Source organism: Cynocephalus volans, chromosome 7, assembly GCF_027409185.1.
Source record: "Cynocephalus volans isolate mCynVol1 chromosome 7, mCynVol1.pri, whole genome shotgun sequence".
Classification (NCBI taxonomy): domain Eukaryota; kingdom Metazoa; phylum Chordata; class Mammalia; order Dermoptera; family Cynocephalidae; genus Cynocephalus; species Cynocephalus volans.
In genome coordinates this window covers 61,938,758-61,964,351 of record NC_084466.1, presented here as the reverse complement: position 1 = coordinate 61,964,351, position 25,594 = coordinate 61,938,758, and the positions used below count along the sequence as shown (strand labels likewise).

Genomic DNA, 25,594 nt, shown 5'->3' with positions numbered 1-25,594 from the left:
CTTCATTTCTTTTAATACTTTTCCATTCATCTCCTATTTCCCATACCATTCCCTTCCCTATGCTACTGGAAAAGTACGTAAAAGGATGTCTTGTCCTTCCAGGTCCACCATATGTAAATGCATGTGTTATGTTCCAGCAATCTTGCCCCTGTGAGTATAAAGCATGTACAGATTGACAAAGAACTAGCACGTGTTTGTTCATCACAGAACTGTTTGGGAGGAGTAAAGAGTTGGAAGCCACCTGCGTTCATCACTAAGTGAATAGATGCATAAATTACAGCTTATATACATGGCAGGATACTATGTAACAGTTGGAGGTAATGAATTAAATTTTCATATAGTAGCATGAAAAATGTGTGAAACAGAATGAGATCTAGAGCACAATGTCATTTATGTAAAACTTTTAAACCATACACATAAAACAATGCTAAGTATTTCTCAATATGTGTGTTTACCTCTCATTTTCTAAGGGAAGAAAATGGATGTATTTAATTAAAAATGAAGGGAAGAAGGAAAAAAGCAAAAGGGTAAAGGGAAGAGAAGGAAAAAGAGAGTGGCCGATGGATACAATTTATTAACCATGTACCAACACAATGCTAAGTACCTTACACTCTTTCTCTTATTTCAAACATATTAACAACCTTTGAGGTAGATACTGTTATTTCCTCTACTGATCGTTGAGGCAAATGAAGCTCAGAAAGGCTAAATATCTCACCTAATGCTACACTGTGAGAAAGCAGCAGAGTCAGTTTACGATCACATGAAATCTGGACCAAGCTCCCAGGCAGTTATGAAATCACTTTGTCTCTGGAAAGCTTAGCTTATGGTGGAGTCAAGATCGTTCATTAGGAATTCTCCCATAGCCAGTTTTCTCTGTGACAATTCTCTATCGGCTATCAACTGTTAATTGTTTATGTTTCCCAGGTATCTAGACTCCAGGAAGTAAGTATTAAAATAGAAGACACAAGGATAACAGACATTGATAGGCATATTTTGCCTCCTAGAAATACATACATTAATGTCTGATTTAGTGTTTCATTAATTTGGTTGATAGGAGTTGATATGTATAAAACTAATAAGGCTAGATGCACTGTCAAAACTTAGTTTCTGGATGTGGAAAGGTAAGAAAGTGATTCCACAGCCCGGTGACTCAAGGATGCTGTGAGTATACCTGAAAACCCGGCTTGACCTACGTATTGTTTCTCTTTAAACTCCACAGATTGTTCTCAGTAGATTATTAAGATTCTGAGAGTATGTGTTGTGTTTCTTACTAATATAAAATATAACATAGTTAATCTTTTAAATATTAAAGAAAAATGTTAGTTATATTAAATAATCAATTAAATTACCTTCCCAGAATTTTTATGGGATGAGTCCAGGTTGCTAGGGATTAAATTTAACAATGCTGAAATCTCTTGGATGTAAATCTAAACATTTAAATATAAATGTTAAGACACAAAAAGGTCCATAAAGCCAAGCCACACAGCTATTATTCAGTTGACCCTTTATTTTCTCTATAATTGCTTAATGGAAAATGTCTTTTGAGAGCTCTAGCAGAGATGGCACAGAAGCTGCTCCTGGTCAATGAAACAAACGAGAAGATGAGTCGGTTACTCCACTAGCATCACTGAATAATACAAATGCTCCAGAGTCTTACTTTTCTATTAAATATGTTCGGTATGTGATCCAGAGAGAGAAGTAGGAAATTCAGTTAGGAAGCCATGGTGAAAAGTACTGTCTATTGATAATCTCATATGAATCCTCAAAAGCTGGAAAAAAAGGAACTTGGGGTAAGGTGAGAAAGGAGATGAACTTGATATTCATCTTAGATGAACTTTGATATTCATGGTTCCAGAAATAGAAAAAGAATTGAATAGTAATGATAGAGTTCATATTTAATACATTGTATCTCCTAGAAATTTACTAGTACCTGTTAAACAAATCCTTGTTTCCACAAAGGAGAACCTAATTAAAGGATTTTACATGAGCTTCGTTCCTATACACAGAGCAAGGTTCTTTACGTTTTTGGGGTTAAACATTTTATAAAAGTTATGGACCCTCTTTTTTCTAAATGCACATTCATACATCATTTGGCATAAATTTCCAAGGGTTAGGAAATTTGAAATCCAAGGACCTAAATTAGAAAGATCAAATTGTTAGTATATGCAGCAACTCGATCTAAATTTTTCTACCAATTCTTTTAAAAATTTTCTGACAAATATCTCAACATTTACCATTTTTGCAGGTGCTCACATATATATGTAGAATGAACACCAATCATCCTACTTCAGGAAAGTCTAATTTTGATATAATTTGATTTTGTTTATTTAACTGGAGCTGTCATTGAATTCTGCAAATTGCAGACATCATAATGACATTTCCAGGAACTAATGCCAAAAGATACAAAAAAATCTGGTTACCAAGGAAAAGTCTAGTGATGCCTTGTGCTTGTAGAAGGGATGCAACATTAATCAGTGGCAATATAAAACTAGTAGCAGAGAACTGAGAGTTCATCATTTCCAGCTTTTTGAAAAAGTAAATCTAGAAGACTGCTCCAGTGGTGCAGTTGACACTCAATTCTCAATTAAGATATTCTGTCTATGACAGGTACATCACTAAGGTTTAATGCAATCACATCTTGGCAACAGATAGAAATGTTATTTCCCAGGTGCACTGAATCTAATTGAGAACATTTGTTAAGCAATGAGATTGGTTCCTGTGTCTTAAGGTGATGTAATGAGAAGCATTTATCCATCAGAAAAGACTTTAGAATCCAAAGCTGTACCTTCTACTCACCTGAATGTTCATTTCTGTTCCTCAGTGTCACCAAGCCACGGGTACAATGAAGACCAAAGATAACATTAGATTTTGTTCATTTAGCTCAGACATGCTTAATGAAGGATGTCATCTTGTATATTCAGATTTATTTTAAGTTGCTATTGAGTGGATGATATTATTCCAAGCAACATGACAAATGTGAGCTAAAAGATAATGAGAAGGGGGCAGGTCTTATGAGGAAGCCTGAAATAGGGTTTGATCCCTGGCTCTGTCACTTAACAACTGTGTCAGCTTGCACGGTCTCTGGGCCTCAATTTCCTCACAGATAAAGTGAAGATAGACTGCTTATCTGTTAGAAATTTTCTGAGTTTTCACATCGGTCATCTATATTCCAAATGTACTTTACATTTAATTGTTGTATCCTCTGTAGTATTAATGTGTACAATTTTAAAAACTCAAATATTACTATAAGGATGAAAACAACATCAATAAAAGAACAGCAGTTTCCTCCGCAACTTGTAATCTCTAGGGGCAACCACTTTTAATTCTTTCAATTGTTTATTTTGTTTTTTTAATCTCCATTTTATAATATGCTTATATCTAATTCTGGATGTTTCCCCACATTTAGACTTTGTATGTTGAATTCCTAAAGTGTAAGATGAGAATTTACTTCTCCTGCTCCACCCTCCACACACACACTTGCTCCTCACCCATCCGACCAAAATAGTTTTTATCAAAATCTGTGATTAAATAAGTATTTGGTGCTTACAGTGTTATGGCAATGAAAATGCTCAGAGCTGAGCTACGTAGTCTATGCATTCCTTTCATAGACAACTTTTCCCCATGTTATTTTTATGTTTTATACGTATGTCATTTTCGATTTGCTTTCCATTAATTCCTCTTCCAAATCTCCACCTGAACGATGAGTATCCTCTCAGCGTGACCAAATGCATCAGGTCCTATCTGATTCCATTTCTTTTTCCCAGAACCTTCCCACAGTCCTTTATCTTTCTTCTGTAACTGTTATTGGGCTCAAGGATTTACCCTCACCAACAGGGTGGCAACTCCCTTTTCTCTCTCCTGCAATAGAAGCTCTGTTTCCTGTATTCCTTTTTCTTGGTTTTTTTTTGCTTTTTCTTAATTTAGGTAGAGCACATTATTTTGTTGCTTCCTAAGAAATTGTGTGGAAAGTAAATTTTTGAGACTAACTGCCTCTGAAAATGCCTCATTCTTAATAGAAAGTTTAGTTGGGTATAGAAATCTAGGGCAGAAATTAGTTCCTTGCAGAGGAAAAGACATTGTTCTATTGTCTTCAAGCTTTCAGGGTCACCCTTGAAAAGACTGATGCCATTCTAATTCCTAATCTACAGTGTGTGACCTGGCTTTTTCTCTTTGGAAACTTGTAACATGTTTTATTTTTCATGAAAGTCATGGAATTTCAGGATATTGTGAGCTTTGCTGCCTTTTCATTTTACTGTTCTGCTTTGTACTTGAAGGGTCCTTTCCTTCATTATTTCCATGGTAATTTCCACCCCTCTCTTTTTTATCCCCCCCCCCTTTTTTTTTGTCTTTTTCGTGACCGGTACTCAGCCAGTGAGTGCACCGGCCATGCCTATATAGGATCCGAACCCGCGGTGGGAGCGTCGCTGTGCTCCTAGCGCCACACTCTCCCAAGTGCGCCACGGGCTCGGCCCTTTATTCCCTTTTACAAGAACATTTCAAACAGTCCTATTTTGGGTCTGATCCCACACTGACCCCTTAGGAGAAAGTTGGTATCTCCTAGTCCTAATTTCTGGAAAGGATGTGCACAGCAAAGCTGACTTCCTAGGGTTCCGCACACGGGCAGGTCCCCACTGTTGGCCACAGCCCCGAGTGCTCACTCAGCTGACTGCCCGTCCCTTCCATGACCAAGCACAGCAAGGATTCTCACTGCACCCTCTTTTATCTTCTCTCATCCCACTCTCCTTCTTCATTCTTCCTCCCTTCACCCCATTGTCTTCCTTATCTCTTTCCCTTATAAACACTTGGTTCTCTTTCTCTTTTACCCTCTTCTCTTTTCTCTTAAACTTCATCCTCTACCTCTGCTGACTAGCTCTACTGACCTTCTTTCCCATTTCAGTCGCATGGCTTCTCACCTGTTCTCTCTATAGGCTCACCTGTCATATTAGCTGCAGCTACATATAGAATTCTGGAGCTGGAAGGGTTCCAGTCACAGATGAGGAATTGAGTCCAGCTGGGCTGATTTGTTAGTGGCAGCATCTGGACTTGAACCTGATCTACGAGTTCGGTATTCATCACATTTCCCATTACACAATAGCTGAGGAGATCTCAAAGCCAGGCACACAAACCCCTGAGCATTGTCCCTAAACATCGTGTACTGAAAATTCTACTGAAAAGGTAGATTTTTAAATTGTGTTTCAGTTGACTAAGTCACTAGAAAGTAGTCTCTGTATATTCCAAAATCAAAATAAAACAAATCAGAAAAGGTTCCTAGGAATTGCTGACATTCACGAACACTTGGTATTTGCCATTTATTTTTCATTCATGTTATCTTGCTTAAGCCTTATAACAACTCTATGTAATAGATACTCTTATTGCCTTGATTTGGGTATTATGACATGTAGGGAAATTATCTTCTTTGCTCACAGAGACTTAGGAGGGACTCAATCACAAATCTGTCTGGTACTCAAGTTCATGCTGTTAACTAATCTCCTATTGTGTTTCCAGACAAACATTGTTTAAGGTATTAACATAGCCTGCTAGACAAGCTCAAATAACCCAAGAACATGCGCAATTTTAAAATAGCCTCATTTTTCATGCCCTCTGTCTGCTTAGCAATACCTGCCTCTTCCTCCTCTTTGCAAATCTCTAGATTCAGAGAGGTACAGGTCCTGTCCACTCCTCTCTACATCCTAAGCCCTTCCACCCTCGGGGGAAAAGGAAATAAAGGAAAAGCAGAGTTTTCCAGATTGTCTCCAGTCTGCCTTACTCCTCTTTCAGAGGAAAACATTGGGCGAAGTTGTCTTTCTAAGGCAACAATTAGATCCAGCAAACTTCTTAGGGTGCATTTAAATTGAACTGATTTTCATCAATCCAAGTTCCTAGTCTGCTCTTCAGTTATCATAACTGATGTTTTGAGCTGTAAATCTACTTTCACTAACAGAGGATAATAAGCAAAGTGTTCCTGCTTTCTCTCCAGTACAACTCAGCTATATATCATAGTACAAAATCTTGATTCTGACTTTAGACAAAAGCAGCTTGTCAGAATTTCAGTTGACATTGTATATAAGGGTGGGTGGAACTGCTACAATTTAGACATAACTGAATTTTTAAAAAATCTTTCTCTCAAGTGACTTCAACCCCCTGATTCATTTTCAACTTGGAAAAAAATATCAAGTACATGATGGACTATGAGAGCTGTATTTTGGCAAGCACAATTTACAATTCATTATCTTTTTTTGTAACGGAAATTTTAGAAAAGCTATTTATATCATCTTTCAAACTGATGTGTTCTTCTTTGACTGCCATAACAAGTTTATGCCTTATTTTTAACATCTTCAGGGCATTTTTTTCTGTTGCTTTAAAGTATAATGAACCATATATCAGATATTGCAAAATATGTTCTACCCTTCAGTTAATTAAGTCTATTAACCTGTTTCATAACAAGCAAGGAGCCCAGTGAATACTCTGCTGTAATTTCCGCAGTGAGAAATAGTACTTCATATTCACGTGGTGCCCAGGGTCTTTCTGAGCCAGTTTAGAATCCAGAACAAACAGTAGTTTGTTGCTTTCAGCACTGTCACTACCAGGTGATCCCGTAAGGTGGGTTTGAGCAGAGAGAGGGGGTCAACGAGGTCTCTGGGTATAACAGGTTGAATAGTACCCACCTCCCCAAATTTACGTCCATCTGGAACCTTAGAATGTGACCTTATTTGGAAATAGCTCTCTGCAGATGTGATTAGTTAGGTTGGGATGAGGTCATACTGGATTAAGGTGGGCCCTAAATTCAACATCTGCTGTCCTTACAGGAGGAAAGACAGAGACACAAGGAAGAAGGTCACGTGAAGACAAGAGACAGGGATTGGAGTGATGCCAAGGTATGCCAGGGGCCACCAGAACCTAAGAAAAGGCAAGGAAGGCTCCTCCTCTAGAGACTTCAGAGCGAGCATGGCCCTATGGACACTTTGTAGACTTCTTGCTTCTAGAACTTTGAGAAGATACATTTATATTGTTTTAAGCCTCCAAATGTGAGGCAATTTGTTACAGCATCCCTAGAAACTAACAGATTCCGGAGCTCCTGGATGATGTTACTGAAGAGGAGTGAACACAGTCAAGACTGTCCACACACTTGGGACTGCTGCGGGTAGGACTGTAAGCAGCTGGGTTGTGAGCAGTGGGCGAGAAGAATGTCAGGGGAACTCGGGTACAGTGACTTAGAGATGGGACCAGCTCCTTTGGAGTGAAACTTCAGCTGCTCACTAACGTTAGTTCTGTCCCTTCCTGGCATCCAGCGAATTACACAGTAATCGCTCTCTTCCTCTCTGTCACGCTCACATCCCAAGAAACCATATGGATGTGATTTCCAAAGAGAACAAGGAGGCTGTGTTTGGTCCTTTATGTTTCCGTGATAATGACATCGATACACTGTTTCCCTATTTGATGGTCGGGGATAAATTATTCTTTAATGGTCATGCTTAATATTTATTTACAAGAGGTCTTCCAGAAGGCATGGATTTCACTGAGAAGCAGACCTTCGATCCTGCTATGGCGAGGAGCTATATTCCCACCAGGCGTGCGTGACTGGCTGCCAGGCCAGCTTTCAACTCCTTTTCCAAACGGCTTTAGTGCTGGCCAGTGAAAATTATAAATGGCTACCCTTATGCACAGCTTGGATTGGCCCAAGACATAGATGGAACAAAGATGCTCTACATTAGGCCAGAAAAGATAACAGTTGAAACTTTTCTCTAGTTATGGAAAATCACAAATTCTTTGTGGACTAATATCTCTTCCCATAGACTTTTCCAGACCCAAACCCTCAGGGCTTTTAGAAAGATGCTTGTCTAGTCTGGATTCAAACTAAGACATAAAACCTGGAGTGTGTGCCAGGCCCAACCACATGGTGCCCGCCAGTGTCAACCTGGCATTAGTCTCCTCCCTCCCCTCTCTTGAAACCAATGAAACTGGCCCAAAATCTTGTTTCTGAATTTGTTTTGTTTTGTTTTTCCCAGAGAAATAAGTTGTATTCTGATCCTACAATAATTAAATCATAAAAGAAACAATTGAGGACATTGGCTTTGCTGAACAGAAAGAGGTGAACAGTTAAGTCAAGTCTGGAATTCACCTTTCTGGAAAGGAAAGGAAGGATGGGAGGGAGGAAGGGAGGAAGAGAAGAAAAGAAAAGAACAGAAAAAGAGAAAAGAAGGAAAAAAGGGGAAAACCCTGTAATGTAGGAGAGGGAGAGAGTGGAAGCAGCGCTCCTTTTGGGTTGGAGGCTAGTTGGCTATGACTGCCCATAGCAATGTACCACAGACTGGGTGGCTTAAGCATCAGAAAGTTGTTTTCTCGCCATTCTGGAGGCTGGAAGTTCCAGGCTGCGGTGTGGGCAAGACTGGTTTCTTCCAGGGCCTCTTCCCTCAATTTCTAGAAGTCTGCCTTCTCGCTGTGTCCTTGCATGGCCCCTTCTCTGTGTGTCCCCCTCTCTGTTGTCTCCTCTTCTTATAAGAGCACCAGGAATAGGGCCTATCCTAATGGCCTAATTTCAATTCAACTTACCTCTCTAAAGACCCTATCTCCAAATGCAGTCACGTTCTGAGGTACTGGGGGTTAGGACTTCAACATATGAATTTGGGAAACACAATTCAGTCCATAACTGGTTCTTTGGCAAACACAGCTCACCTTTCCTGTGCTTTCCTGGTCTAAACTCTTACCTCATTTCTTCTTGTCTACTGTGGAGTGAAACAGCATAACCAATGACTTCTCAGAGCTTGCACTAGGCCCTGTGATTAGTTCATCCTTTTACTTAAAAGAAATTGTGTCCACAATCATAGCTTTCTAATTTATCAAACACATACTACGTGTCAGTAATTGTCCTCACATCTACCACCTAAGGAGATATTATTTTTTTTTATTTTCGACTGAGAAAAAGGAGGATTAGGGAGATTAAGGCCCTACAGCTAATAGATCCAGCACTCAAACCCAGGTCTTCTCTCCAAAACCCCATGCCTAAGCACCAAGCCACACTGCCATGCCTCGAATGGAGAAGAAAGTTGAGAATGTTCTCTCCAGAAGCAGCAAGCAGGCTTCAGCCCCTGGACCGTGTGGTGAGGCCATTCGATTGAAGAAGCAACAATATTTTTTATTCCTCAAGTTTCCTTAGATTGCAGGAGATGTCCACTCCACTCCCTAAGAGAGAATGGACGGGAGGAATGCCCCTGTTCTCTCCACTCCAGCCACTCCCTCTTGGTCAGAGAAACAGGAGTGAACCACCTGATGCGTGACCTTGCAAGAAGAACCCAGCTTGCTTGGCTCCACACTTTGATTTCTCTTTCTCCCTGCAGGTCCCCAATGCCCTCATTTTTTCATGTATGTGGCAGACCTTCCAGAGCTGTTTCTGTCCCCAGGTACAGGGAGGTTCTGCAGGGGTCCAGCTGAGCCAGGAACCAGGAGGGCAAGGCTTTCTAATTCCCTGTGAACTATAGCAAGCCCATTGGGCCACACATTGAAAGTCACATTTTTATCCACAAATCAAGGGGATTGATGAAAAATGAGCAAGTTAAAGCACTTAGTCATTTGCTAACATTCCCACAACTCCCACTGGAATGGTGGTGACAGCTAGAACTTAATGACATTCCACTTGCTCCACTGATCATTCACACTCATCACTGTGACAGTATTTGGCTGCTTCTTTCGCCCTCTCCCACCCCCCACAAAAAAGGTAGCCCCTCACTGCGAAAACTCTATAAGATGCCAAGAGGTTTATGTAAAGAAACTTTCAATATTATGAGATAAAATCAATTGCCACACAATCCTGTGTCCTAGAAATTCAAATACTTGAAGCCTTACGTAATGATTAGGTATTATGAAAATTCTGCTTTGCTTTGTAGAGTAACCAGAGCCTTCCTGAGAAACTGACTTGTGCAGTTGTTGGAAGGACTAAAATGGCAGTAACTTGGGAGGCTCCCGGGTGTTCCTTCCAGAGGTATTATCTGGCCCTACCCATGTACTTCCTTCCCTGGTCCCGGTCCCCACGCTGACTGTGTGACACCTTGCAAAAGCAGGGGAGCCATCAGACCATGGCCACATTTAGTTTGCATAACTCCACACTCCTTCCCTTACAGCTTTAACAAGATGCAGCTTCCTTCCCGAGCTACACTGCTGTGTTGGCTGTGGTGGCCTGTCTGCTTTCTCATTCCTCATGACTTACTTCAGAGCTCAGTGATGAGATAAATGATAGAGAACTTGGGGAATTTTTATAATGGGGACTATCAGCTATGAAAATACTGACTCGTGTGTCTTAAAGAAATCAAAACAGCCTTCATACATTGCTTTTTTCGATTCTTCTCTGTAAAATGTCTTAGTCTGCCATAAGTGACATATTATAAAACAGGTTTCTCAATCTTTAGCATACTTCATGTGTCAAAATCACCTGGAGGATTTATTAAAACACAAACTTCTGGGCTCCATCCCCAGCTTTTCTGACTCGGTAGGTCTGGGGTGGGACCCAAGATTTTGCATTCCTAAAGAGATTCTTGGGGAAGCTGGTGCTACTAATCTGAGGACCCCACCTTGGGATCTCAGCCGTGGTGAGGGTCCAGATACCTGGGAGGTGGGGCTAGGATGACTAACTCATCCTGCTTTGCCTGGGACTTTCCCAGTTGTAGAACTGAAAGTCCCACATCTGAGGAAAAGAGAAATGGTAGAAAACAATTGTAGGTGTTGCCTTGAATTTTGGGGAATTGTGCACCCTGAGCTAGTGAGGGAGAAGATCCTGCTGGTTAGGAGGGGACACACCAGCTGGCTTCTTCTGTGCCTAGAGTCCATCTTCAGCTACCCTCTCAGAAGTGCATCTTTGTTTCCCAAACTCAACCCAATTCTTTAAGACGAGTCACAAAACTATGGCCCTTTCCTCCCTCCCCTTGGCTCAGATGTCCCAGACTCCCTCAGTCTGTGGCAAACCTAGATGGTGAGCCCCCAAATATTTCTGGTGTAAGTAGAAATTTTGTAGTTCTTAATGTTTCTGAGAACCATTTTCAGGAATGCTATATTATGACTTTTATATTTAGGTGATCAATGGGACTTTAAAACAACTAGGTTTAAGATACTCCACATATCCAGTATCTATATTTCTAAATATATGAATGGTTTCATGGTATCCTGTAGTAACAGTAATAAGAACTTACTGAGGCCCTAAAGCCCTGTGTGGCACTGTGGTAGCACTTTGCATATATCATATCCAATTCCTACAACAGTACATCTTATGAAGAATTACAGTTAATACAGACAGGCAAACTAAACTCACAGAGGTCACAGGTTACACAGCTGGTTACTTTGTAGCTGAGGTTTGAGCCCGCATCTCTTTGGCTCCAAAACTTACATTCTTTCCTGATGATGTGATTGGGTATTTGTTATTCTTAGGGTTTAATGGTTTCCATCACTTCATGGGAATAGATATTCAAGGCCAGCTATGGAGGCTGATTATTTATTTAAAATGCACTAATTCTGAAGATATAATGAAGGCCACCATGTAAACACTGGTGTCTATTACAAGTACAGAGTGTACGCAGACAGGCTTTCCTTAATTAAGAATTAGGAAAAACTGGAAGAAGCAGGAAAACAGTTACGTTACGCTTTTTGAAACGAAAAAGTATTATCAAAAAGCACTTTTATTTTTATATTAAATTGTTTAACGTATATAAAGCACGACATAATATAAAATAAAATTTGAAGGAATACACTTAACTATAATGTGATCTCTTTATCATATTTCAATGATTTTCAGTCATTACCTATTGCAAGAAGACCAAATCTGCTTCCTTTTCCCCTCCGCAAGAACTTTGGTTCAACCCCCTTACTTTCTGGCCACAGACAAGTCCCAGATCTTTAGCCTGTCCACAGCACTTCTGGAAGTCAGGGATGAAATTCCCTCTGCTGCTTCCTCTCCTGTTCCTCCTACTAGACAGCTACTGCAAGTTCCCTCTTGCCCCTGCTCAGTCTTGGGAATAGCTCATCCTTTTCTGAAGAAGGGCTCCATACCCCTTTCTTGGGAAGCTTCAAACTATTTTATTTTCTTCCTATTCTGTAATCTGTCCTTTTTAGGGCCAGATCATAAGGGGAGAAAAAAATGAGAACTGATCAAAATATGTCTATTTCCTCATAGGCTTGTCATCCTTGATCATTTCCTTCCGGTCAGGAAAATGACCTTCCAATTCACTAAACTCATTCAACAGGTTCCCCCCAGTCCTCCTGTAACGACACCGTACACCAAGCATAGAGTAAGTTCTTTGCTTAATCTGTCAATTTTGTGACTCAAAATGGGCACTTTTTATATCTTCGTTGCTTTAAACATATGGAGGTCTGCCAGAAATGTTTTTGAGGGCTTGCTTTTATTATCTCCTTGCACAGGGTGTTGTCAGTTCTTAGCATTGTCTCATATTTAGGTGAATATTTGGTCCATGCATGGTCCATAACACCTCGTAGCCACCTTTTTTCTTTTCTGATTTCCATTAAACAGAATTATTTAAATTGCTTACTTTTGTTTCTAACCAAAAATAAAGTTAATCATAATGTTATTTTCTTATGGTTATGAAGTTATGAAAGCAAAACCTCTCCACAATTCCTAGCATTGGCGCTCCTGCTCCAATCAGTGGCAGGGAACACCTACAGTTCCCCCACTCCTACTAGGGTTGCTCAGCTAAGGTGGGCTCAAACACACCTGCTCATAACAGAAAATTCAAGAGAAGGATGAAAAAGCATCTCTAACCAAGGAGCAGAGTCCTCATGGTATTACCAATCACTCACATCACCCCTCATGCCTGGGGCCTGCTGGGCTCTGACCCTGGATCTATAACTACCTTGGCTTTGTGTCTTGGCCTTAACCACTTGCATGTTCTGGGTTTGGACCGGTCAGCCTTTGCCAATAGTTCAAGATATGAACTGGTTACTGCATAACTTTCATTTTTTAACCCCAAATGTTGGGTAAAAGAGGAGGATGATACTACGCACGTAGTCATGCCCTGATGCCACAAGTGGCGCCCATGCTGGTGAAACTTTTGAAGAATGAGAAAGTGGCTGAGAAGAACAAAGGGTAGCAAAACCAGACTAAGGTTGTAGTGTTAAGAAGTTAAATAAACATGTAGCAAATTCCATTGTTCCAGGCCCAGCAAGTAGCAGCCACATTGCCTTTCCTTTAGGTCAACATTTCAAAGTTGAATATCTTCAACCAGACACAGGACAAAGAGACATTTGTTTTCTTTCTTCCTTCCTTTCCTTTTTTTTTTGAATACAATCAAATGAGAATTATGCCCAATATTATAAAAATATTTTTACTTAGTACATGTCTCAGAAACAAAGTAAAAATGTCCTAACAACATTTAGCATTTCAAATTAAGATAATTGTGGAAACTGTATGAAACCAACAAACGGTATATATTTTTTTAACGCAAAATGCCTTTTACTGTTTGTTCATAAGATCAAATTGCCCCTTTTTGGCACAGACAGGGGATGATATTTCAAACTCTGAACTGAACCAGATAAAAGTTGCTGGTGTTTTCTTCCTCTTTAGGGCGTAGACTAGCCCAGCGCCTGCCAGGTCTTGGGTCTTCCACAGGTCATTTCCTGACCACAGAGCAGGCACTGTGGAAGCACACGGAGCTACTTTGACACTTTTGTTTTAGAGCACCAAGGATACATGCTTCCACTTGAGTTTCTGTTGGCAAGTTCCAAGGAATATGATCTTTTAATCCAATAACCCAACTCAATGTTGTTCCAACTGATTCTAAGACAGAAGTTAGCCAATCAGGTTTGCAGCAAGTACAAGCACTCCCCCACCACTTCTTCCTGAATCACAGCTCTTCCCGGAAAGCAAGCAGTTGTTACTGAGAAATTGTGTATTTCAAACCCGTGAGCAGCATGCAGAAACAGTATTTCTGTCAGGCAGCTAATATGGCAGTGTTTGTTCAATCATTAACATCATTACTTTTCCTGGGTTGAATAGCTGAAGGTTACCCAGAAAGATAGGGAAGGGGAGTTTGAACAAGAAACACAGATTACAGAATTAGACTAATTGTTTAATTTTCTAAAGAACATTTGGAAAGTTTAGGATTATTTAATCTGGATTCTTTCACTATCTGGAAAGAAATGTTTTACTAAGCAAATTAATAGTATAATAAAGTTATATAGTGCATTTTAACTTATGAAAAAGAATAAGATACAATTATTTTCTTTTTATGCTTTATATCTATAGATCTTGAATGGGTAAAGGAGGATATAATGTTTTGTTTAAAAGTAAAGGCTTGATTTTTTTTTCACATAGTGATTGATGTAACTCTACTCGATGGGAAGAGAATGAAAAAGTATGTTTAGAAAGACTCAGAATTGACTGCCAGAAGATTTTCTTTCAACATCTCACTTCTCAATCTAGCTTTTTTAGTTCTATATTTTTAGAATTAATTTTTGTCATATTCAATCAGTATTGATATAATTATATTATGATTGCAGGTAATTTGATGAAAAAAAAAAAAGCATCAGATCTAATATGACCAGTAATGACTTTATTGTGACATACCATGTCTTCCAGTCAGCAGTACTACATCAAACTTCTTTTTCTCTATATCAAAGACTTTCCTTTTTTTACAGTCCTGTTGATATAATTTCCTTTTTGGGGAGCCAAAAGGCAAAACAGAATTGTTTCACAGCTTAAGCAGCAGAACACATTAAATTCAAGGGTTAGGGTTAAGGTCAGGGTCAGGGTCAGGGTCAGGGTCAGGGTTAGGGTGTGAGACAGGAGTCAGGTTAGATAGGCTGGGAACCTGGCAGCAAGTAGAAGCCAAGCAGCTCAACAGCCAGACACCAAGACCCACTGTGTCTGGAAGAAGTAACCCCAGCCAGTCTCCACTACTAAGACCAGGGTGAGGAATTTCTTGGATCTGACCAACCAAGAAGACACAGCTACAAATATTGATTTAGCAGAGAATAACTATATAATTTATTGTCAAAATTAGCACCGTTTTGAGAATATAAGAAGATGCTATTAATAAGTATGCCAAGACAAAGGGTGTAAACCCAGCCTATTCCAGGCAACATAGGACTTAGTCACCCACTTAGGTGCTGGACAGAGCTATACAGTTTTCACATCAGGAAAACTTAGAGCAGAGGGAACTGTCTACCAACATTTTTATTTTACAGGTCAGGCAGCTAAAGCACAGGGCTGTGAAGGGGACTTTCTCAAAGCCCAGCAGCAAGTTACTGGCAGAATTAGGACTAGATCTAGAATTTCCTGCTCCCAGCTTGGTGTTTTTCTAGTGTACCACTTATTTGTGTAGTGTTTTATTCTCTTCAAAGCCTGGTCACAACCTCATGTAGCCCCAAGTTTCACTAGGATACACCATCTGGGAACATGAACTAATGTTATAACAAATAGCATTTTCCTAGTTCTTTCTCTACCTGTGATTTCAGAAATTCAAGTTTTACTTTAAATTCCCATTAAACAATTCCCAGGAGTCTCCTGGGGCCATTTCATGTTTGTTCATGAATAAAATCCTCCCTACACTATGTGGGATCTACCATTTCCTTCTGCCTCCGCCTTCACACCAGGGCAGCATAAACACCATGAGCTGAAGATCTAGGGTCAGAGCTGGGCTCTAGTCCCTTGCCAGAATTATAACTCTGAACACAATATTTCACCTTTCTAGGCCTAAAATTCTTCCAGTCCTACATTTCTGTAAAATGAGTCCTTCATAGAATGACTTTATAGAACTGTTACTATTAACTAAAATAATGTATAGTGGATTCTTGTTATTTACAGTAGTTCTATTCCATAATAAATATTGAGTTAGCAAATACTGAACCATTGCTCCTCGGGGAAATACAGGGTTAGGTTTCTGTGGGCTTCTGGTCACAACGTTTTTGTCAACCAATCAATACGTTCCCTTATTTTATGTGTGTTTCTGTTTAAACACACCTTATTTAATACATATCACTGATTCATTAACATTAAACTCATGGCTAACAGCACTATAACTCATGCCTAAAGGAAGCTTATCTAACACATGTATTGTTCTCTGTAACGCACATCACAGCCTTCTTGGGCTTAGGAACACTACACAGCACGTTAGCACTATGCTCGAGGGCCATTTTAAACAGTAAAATGCCAACAAAAATGCAAAAAATATGGCACTAAATAGAGCACCAAAGGACCCCTGTGTACAACATGAGAGTGAAACAAGAAAGCAGAATGTGCTCTTGGTCCACCTCAGCTGGGAATGCACATGAACTTTAGGGTCCTTGATTTTCCCTCTCTTCTGCACTGTCCATGAATGACCATGAAAGTGCTGTGTGTATTGATTTTGGGGTTGCAAATAAACTTTAGTCAGTAGGTGAATACAGAATCTGTGGATAGAGAGGACCAACTATATATAAAGAGTTTAGCACAGTACATGTCATGGAATTCCCCAATAAATATTAACTGTTGTTATTCTTGTGTGTGATAACTAAAAAAATCTTCTCTGAGCAGGTCAGCTAAGTCACCGGGCTTTGGGAAATCTAGGATGCGTTAGTAGTCATGTTCCATGCTCTGGAAAATATTTTCATAAGACCAATTTTACTAAGGTGCAGTCATGCTGACAGCAGAAGTAATAAAATAACCTAGATTGCTTCTCGTAACCCTTACCCTAGATCCCTGCATATAGGATGCAACCTAGTAACAATTCTTAATCTATACATCATGTACAACCAATAGAAAACTGATGTAATGATTAGGGGGCCTGTCCTTTTCTCTCCCCTTTGATTCTCCTCCTCTGTGTGATTATAAAATGTTGAATTCTGTTGACCTACTTAGAAGCACATTCCAAGGCTATGTCTTGGCTCTGTGTCTTCTGGGACTGCAGTTCTTTATATACACTTAAATAAACTCTTTGCTGTATGTATTTGGCCTCAGTTTCTTTTTTAGGTCAACAGTGGTTATTGTTAAGAAAATCCCCCTGCCAAGGCCTAGGACACTGAAAGGCCACCAAAAGGCCACCTCTCCCAATTGTTGGAGACCTCGGTGCTGCCTACTGCTGATGTCAACCAAAGGAGACATTTTCTTCTCCAAGACAAACAGTAGGCTGTTCTCGCCCATCGATCAAGACCTACATCCCAGATAAGAAAAGTGTTGTGAATTTTTCCCAAGAGGTTCCACATTCCACCAGGTCATGTATGTCTCGTGAGCCCACTTTCCAGGTTCTCTAGGGTCAAACGCTACTGAATCCTTAGAAAAACATCTTGTGGATCTAACTCAGACACCCCTTCGCCCTCCTGGACCCCACCTCTTTGCATTTGACCCTCAAGAAATATTTGTTACATATGCTAGCGCATGGTACAAGGAAATAAATTAATGACCCATCATCAAACAAATTCTACACACACTCAAATGCTTTGCAGTTTCTCACACAAAAGGTACACTCAGATTTTCATTGCCTTCTTCTTCTGTTTTTGTTTTGTTTTGTTTTTCTTCCAGTTCTCCTTTAGCTCTCTCTGTGGCCTTGCGTGTTCTATTTTTGTAGCATGTTCTTGAGATGGATTTAATTCCTCCTTTGACTGCCCTCAGGGTTTTCTCTTTGCCTCTCCTCTTCGACTCGACTCCTTGATTTCTGGCTTATTCACTGTCTCAAGTTCCAATGACTCCCTCCTCCAGCAGATTCCCTTCCTGCAGCTCTTTCTATAATTGAGCTTGTTGTTTTCCTCTGGCTGTCTTAATTTCCCAGAATGGCCTCCGCCCCACGCCCTTTCCTCCCCTGTGGCCCTTGGACAGGGTTGTTTTCCCTGGGGCAGGCCCAGACTGTCGCCTTTTCTCCGCGGGGGAGGGGGGGGTGTGTGTCTTCTCCCTGCTGTTTTCTTCCTGTGCTTTTTGTTTAGCCTTAGCTGCTCTCTCAGTTTCCCACTTCCCCTTCCTCTCTTATCTCCATCTGAAATCTATCACCCTTGACTGATGTGATTTGTAGGTTTGGGTTTTGTAAAAATTGAATTGTCTTAAAATAGGCCATATTTGAACACTTGGTGTACTTCCCTGTAGAACAGCTTGTTATTGCGTGACTTTGGATACACCGCAGATCACATCCTGTCCTCTAAATTGCAACTCCACTCAGGCCAGCCCATCATGATTGCCTACAGAGTATGTGCCTAGGTTTGTCTTCCAATACCAGCATCATAAAGACTGGATGCAGTTCCGGAGTTTCACACGTCATGCCCAAACATTAATCTGCTCTATGATCGAGGCACCATGGTCCTTGCTGCTTCCACTTCCTTCCCCCTCCCCCACTTAACCCCTCCCCCTCCCAATGACTCTTCTGAAACTGCTTTCACTAGGGATGCAAAGGACTTCCTAATACATCAACTCAACCACCTTGCTTCAGTCCCATTCTCCTTGCCTTCTCAGCACTGTCCAAAGCTGTTCATTCTTTCCTTCAACAAATAGTCATTGGGTGTTTTCTCTGTACCAAGCACTGCTCTAGGCGCTTAAGACAGGTTAATAAAACAAAGATCCCTACCCTCCTGACAGTTATATTTTACTGGAGTATGGAGGCAGACAAAAGCAATATACATATAAGATTATGTAAATTATTACTAAGCAATTACTAACTAGCTATGTAGGCAAATTAGTAAGTAAATTATCTAGTATTATAGGGGTGCTATTAATAAAGGTGCTAAAGAAAAAAGGAAAAATAGAGCAAGGTAAGGGAGTCAAGGAGGTGCAGGTAGTGGGAGGTGTCAGTGTCCAAAGGGTGGTCAGGTGGACTTCACTGAGAAGGTGACAAGTAAGCAGAGACTTGAAGGAGGTGACAGAAGGAGCCACAGGGACATCTGAGGGAGGATGTTCCTGGTAGAAGGGATAAGCAGTGCAAGGCCCTAGGGTGGGGCATGTCTGTATGTTCAAGAAACAGCAAAGAAGCCAGTGGGCTAGAGAGGAGCGAGTTGAAGGAAGGGTCGTAGGAGAGCATCGGAGAGACAGAGGACCCCATCTACGGCCTCATAAGCCACTGTTGGTCACATTCTCCTTTGGCCTCCATAAAATTGCTCTGTGCTGGTTCTCTCTTTAGTTTTTTCCCTTGTTACTCCCCTCACGTTTGGGTTTTCCAGATGCTCTTCTGCTTCTCTGCTGTCTTGCCATCCCCCCCTTTTCTGATCACATCTACTTTCTTGGGTTCTACTATATGACTAATTCCCAAAACTTTTTCCAGGCTACACCTGCCTCCAAGGAACCATTCCTAACTTGGTGTCTCATCAACATCTCACACTCAGTAGATAATATACCAGCTCTCTCTCAAGCCACTCATCGCTGGGGCCTTCCCTATTTCCATTAGTGAAAACTCTATTGCCTTGACCACTTATGTTTAAAATCTCATAGTTACCATTGTCCTTCTTATCTAAAGTGTTTAATGTGCTCTTAAATTTATTTCCAAAAAAAAGGAACATTCACATGGGGATCATATGTCCAACTAGAGTTCACCAAGTCACTTTCAGACCTTTAAAATATTGTCACATTTGCCTACCCATACTCTGCATTACCAGTATTTTTGTAATGAGTCTAACAAATCAGAAATTAATTTTGTTTTATATTAGAATCATTCAAGAGTTTATAATAAAGGACAGTTCCAAGGTGTCAACTAGACAAGGTAGCGATGGCTTTATAAAAACTGACAGAAAAATAGGATGTGGGTTGCAAGCTCTTCTGGTGCCAGAAAATGCAGCTCCTGCCCTTTGCCGGGTCTTCTCTTGCATCCGTTCCTCATCTGGGCTGCTGCATTTGCAGCTCCTGCATGGCGCTATAATTCAGTGGTTTATCACAGATCCACCCAGGAAAGAATGCGAAGAATGAGTAAAATCTCTGAAAGTCATTTATTGGAAGTAACCCACCCACCCTCCAACCTGTCGGAAGATTGCATGGCGTACTGGTCCACGTATTTCACAGCCAGTTCCTACTGCCGCAGTTTGGCTTTAAATAGGAAGCCCGTCCTTCACCTCCATCCTCCCTCCAGCCACAGGGTACTTTATTTACTTTTTCCAGACATTGCTATTTTCTACGGCACTTCTTTTGTGATAACATGTTCCAGGGCTTTCCCCTTCCCTACATCTCTCTCCTGTTCTCTCTCTTCCTCCCTACCTCCCTTCTCTCTCTCTCCTGAGAAGCCATTGCACAGCCTGCCTGCATTTGGACAGATCAAGAAAGATACAGTTAAACACGGCTGCTCGCTCTTGACAAGTGAGTGCTCTCTGTCCCTTTTAGGGGGACTGCCCTTCCTGATGCACGTAATACATTCTCGATTCCCGTTTGCATAACTCTTCACTCTCCTCCCTTTGGGGAGCAGGAAGGCAGGCTCCAAGGAGGGGCTGTGCTCACTGCATGTGGCACAAGGTCTGACTCTTACATTGGCCAAGACTCAAAATTGGTGTTGGACAAAATGGTGTCAGCAGCAGGGTCTTTGTGCCAGGGCTGGTGAGGGCAGAGGGCGAGAACGGCCCCCCAGCCCCATCAGGCAAAGAGATGGCCTCACTGCCAGAGAATGGCCACTCAGCCGACACACCCGAGGGGTTTCTGTAGGGTCCTAATGTTGGAGTTAAGGGGCTGGGGTTTGGTGACAGTTCTGACTCACTAATGGAGAGAGGAAAGGGGGGCAGAGGAGAGGAGACAGCAGAGTGTAGACAGAAATAAGGCCAGAGGGGTTTCCTCTGTCCCCGAGGAGCTCCTGGCCACCACACAAAGGACCTCTGGTCCTCACAGAGGCTTTCCACAGCTCACTGGCCTGTCTAAACTCAGTCTGACAGTGAGATCAGAAACCGATGGTGTTACTGACAACGCATCCTCAATGTACTTATGCTCTCCGCAAAAGGCCAGCACAGGTGTGTGAAGAGCCCACTTTATTTGGCTGGGGGTCTACAGCTTGGGATGTCTCAGTTAGATTTTGTTAGGGGCTCTGATTCTGGGGCCACCGGCTGGCTGTGTCTGCTTTGCATCGACCCTAAGTGCTCTTCCCACCCTCATGTCTGTGGCCTAAGAAGCTGCCATAAAGCTCCTGTGGATTCCCAGCTCAGGCAATTCTCTCAAGGCCTCACGAAGTCTAAACTCTGAATCTCATCACACAGGAGTTCCACCCAGGAACAAACTAGTAGGTTTCACAATGTGACTTCCCCTTCCTGTGCTGTGCACTTGGACTTGGTAGTTAGGTTCTGAACAGGTATTACTGGCCCATGATCCCTGTAGAAAACAGACTCGCAGAATTTCCTCCAGCTCCCTTCTCTGCTCTCATGAGTAGGAGGTGCCCAAGACACCAACAGCCAGGCAAGCAGTATGAACAGAAAGGATATTCCCTAAGTACAATGGGATCTGGCAATCGGATGTGGGGTGGGAAATGTCTGAGGGGAAGGAAAGCTTGTACATAAAACAGAAACTTATCTAGATTCAAGGGGTATACATTTGATAAGGGCAAATACCTGGAGCATAGCTTAATCATCTTCATTGACCTTACATATAGTGATACTGATTGAAATTAGGAAAACCACATTGACCGATCCGATTAGCCAATACTAATTAACAAATTCAGTGAAAAAGTATTTAACGCAAATGAGCAACATATGAATGTTTCATTGTAGATGTTATAAAAAATAGTTATCTGGTCAATTTGGTCAATATTTCAATTCATTATGCATATGGGCAGGTTTTGAAAAGCTACGCTTGGTTTTTCAGTTTGCCAGCTCTGCCAAGGAGCATCCTGGGTTATTTAGATTGTGTCACACGTCATTGACTAGTGAGCCTTTCAGTTTTTCTCATCTTGTGGAAAAGAAGTGATTGGGAAGAGCACAACAGGAGAAATTTCTGGAAATGATGTAAAACTTTGATAAAACTTCCTGAACCATACCCTCGTTCTTTGCTGACCTAGACTGGAGGGTCAAGTGCACAGACGTGCGTAGGAGGCCAACAGTGCCAGGTGCCCCCAGGCCTTGGAGGTGGAAGTGTGGGTGCACCCACCTCCCACAGAGCTGAGTCTGAGCTCACTGCCCAGATGGTTGCAATAAAACCCTCCTTTCCCATAAAAGAAAAACATTTTAAAACAGCCCTCCTATGTACAATATTAACCCAGGCAAGCATAGGAAATCAAGTCTGAGTCACCTGTTTAAATTCAAAGTACTATTTTTAGTTGACAGTGTCAGCTGTTACTTGACACTAGTCCTTATGTCTGGGCCTCTTGGCCAGACTTCCAGTCATTTGCTGATCGTTAACAGAGTAGGTGAGACAAGACTTATTAACAAGGTTCAGGTTGAGGCTATGAGTTGGTGGCATGATGATCTCGCTCCTTCTCTGCAGAATGATCAAAGTTCAGTAGCTAAGAGGCTGTGACCAAACACAGCTCCCACCCACATCCTTCCCATTTCCACCCTTCCAGAAATAGGCAGGGTAGTATCAAAGAACTTTCTTGTTTGATGCCACTACATAAATGTAATTCGGGGAAGGTAGCGTTTTGAAAACCCAGACAACTTTAATAGAGGCTTTTGTTAAAACTATAAAGCTGGACTTCCCCTAGTGATGTGTTTATACTCTTAGGTCAGCCAGAATTTCTGTGACCCAAGCTTCATTCATATTCCCAGAAATTTGGCAAAACCTTCTGAAGAGAAGCCTCTGGAAAGGTCTACTTCTGATTTTAGAATTTCAGTTGTCTTCAGGCTATTCAGCAAGATCCTAGAACCTAGGTGCCAGGGAATGACCAGGAAGGAGTCAGGATCAAGAGCCCTGGGGAGCTAGGCAGGAGGTGGGTCCCTCAGCCTCTCCCCCTGAGGTTAGGTTTATTGTCCTGGGCTGGCTACCCCTTATGCACCCACTATGCCTTTTGTTTATTTGGTGGATTAAACCTTCCTCTCCTTGGTTCTCATGTTTCTAGATTCCAGTACAACATACCTGCTGACTGCCAAAGAGTGTTTTTCACCCCAGGCTGACCAGTCAGGGCAGTAACCACAGTCCGGGAACCAGAGAACTGCAACTGCAAGTCTAAAGCAACTTAATTTATTTGAATACATTTTCACAATAAGTGGAAAATGTGGAGGTATTTACTTAGTAAGTTCAAAATATGGGCAAAAACAATTAAATCTTGTTTTTACCCAAATGTGTCAGATGATTGCTTCAGGTTTTCCATTTTACCGTGTTATGTATGTTATGTAAATGTGTCCCACCAAAGGCAAATGCTTACTTCCTCTCAGTGTCTCCCATCATCAAAAATTTTAGTTACCAGGAAAACAACTTGACAATATGTGCCAAAAGCCATAAAAACATGCCTGCCTTTGTGCAAGTCCATTGCTTGACATTTTTTTTGAAATTTAATATCCAGAAATAATTACTGTACATAAAAATTTAGATGATTTAACAATCATCTTGAAACAGACCTAGTGTCCAGCAAGAGCAGATTTAGGATAAGTAATGGTTAATCTATGCAACAGAATACTATGCACCATTTCAAAACTACGTCTTTGAAGAATAAATAGTTCAGTGCATGGGGAATATTCCATGTCACAAAACAGAAAAAAAAAGGGGGGGGTGTGGAGAGACAGAGACAAGAGACAGAAGGGTTGGGTGGAGGGGTGAGATCAGAAGCTGAAGAGGAAAGGAGACTGTGACCAGCAGTGCTTTAGATATGTGGATTCCAGGGCAGGGGAGCATAGATAGAGTCTTCTGAGGTCTTGCTTACTTGTGCAGCTGGTTGGTGTTGGTAAGCTATTCTAAAGGATTTTAGACTACAGAGAAGCAGGGGTGGGTGAAATTATACGCAGATAGATACCACATGCTTTCTGCTCAGACCAGGAAAAGTCTTTCTTCTTATCACCTTACAGGCCATACTTAATATACTTGGTCAACTCTTCTTTAATTAAAAAATAATACCAATGAAGATTCCTTCATCTTTCTTATCACCACAACATTATACCTCTTTTTCCCTTCCCAGGCATACTTCTTGAAGAAATAGAATTGCTAATTGAAACTGTACAATAACTTATGTTAATTATGTATAGTCACTTCCAGTGCTATAGAACACTAGATATTTCTTCCATCTGGCTGCATTTTTGTATCCATTAACTAACCTGTCAGTATCCCCGCTACCCTTCCCAGCCTCTGGCAACTGCATTCTACTCTACACTTTTATGTGATCAACTTTCTCAGCTTCCACATGTATGAGAATGTGCATGTGGTATTTCTGTTTCTGGCTTACTTCACTGAATAGAATGTCCTCCAAATTCATCCATGTTGGCACAAATGGCAGAATCTCATTCTTTTTCATGTCTGAATAGTATTCCATTGTGTATATATACTACATTCTCTTTATTCATTCATCAGTTGATGGACACTTGGGTTGATTTCTTATCTTGACTATTGTGAATAGTGCTGCAATAAACACGGGAGTGAAAATATCCTTCAATATATTGATTTCCTTTCCTTTGCATATATACCCAGTAGTGGGATTGCTGGACCATATGATGGTTCTCTATTTGTGATTTTTTGAGGAAACTCCAGACCATTTTCCATAATGGTTGTACTCATTTACATTCCCACCAACAGTGTATTTCCCTGCATTCTTGCCAGCATTTGTTCTTTTTCATCTTTTTAATAATAGCCATTCTAACTGGGGTAAGATGATATCTCTTTGTGGTTTTGATTTGCATTTCCCTGATGATTAGTGATGCTAAACATTTTTTCATATACCTGTTGTACATTTGTATATCTTCTTTTGAAAAATGTCTATTCAGCTCATCTGCCCATTTTTTGATTGGATTATTTGTTTTCTTGCTATTGAGTTGTTTGGGTTCCTTGTATATTCTGGATATTAATTCCTTGTCAGATGCATGGCTTGCTAATCTTTTCTCCAATTCTGCATATTGTTTCTTCACTCTGTCGATTGTTTTCTTTGCTGTGCAGAAGCTTTTCAGTTTGATGTACTCCCATTTGTCTATTTTTACTATTGTTGCCTGTGCTCTTGAGATCCTCTTCATAAAGTCTTTGCCCAGCCTGATGTCTTTAAGAATTTCCTCTAATAGTTTCATGGTTTCAGGTTTTACATGTAAGTCTTTAATCCATTTTGAGTTGGTTTTTGTACATGGTGAAAGATAGGAGTCTAGTTTCATTTTTATGTATGTTGATATCCAGTTTTCCCAGCATCATTTATTGAAGAGACTGTCCTTTCCCCAATGAATACTCTTGGTGCCTTTATTGAAAACCAGTTGGTTGTAAATGCATGGCTTTGTTTATGGGATCTCTATTCTGTTCCATTAGTCTGTGTTTTAGCCCGTTTTGTGTTGCTATAACAGAAATACCTGAGACTGGGTAATTTATAAAGAAGAGAGATTTATTTGGCTTATGATTCTGGGACAGCTGCATCTGGCATGGGCCTCAGGCTGCTTCTGCTCATGGTGGAAAGTGGCAGGGAGCCGGTGGGTACAAGCAGATCACATGGTGAGAGGAAACAAGAGAGAGGAAGCAAGAGAGAGAGAAGGCGCCAGGGTCTTTTTAAGCAACAAGCTGTCACGGGAACTAATAGAGTGAGAACTCACTCATTAATCCCCCCTCCCCCAGGGAGAGCATTAATCC

At 41.0% G+C, this 25,594-nt stretch overlaps 1 pseudogene; it reads right to left on the bottom strand.

Annotated features, from left to right (window-relative positions):
• LOC134381643 (receptor-type tyrosine-protein phosphatase S-like) overlaps positions 1-25,594 on the bottom strand; it is a 139,436-nt pseudogene that overhangs the window by 74,316 nt on the left and 39,526 nt on the right.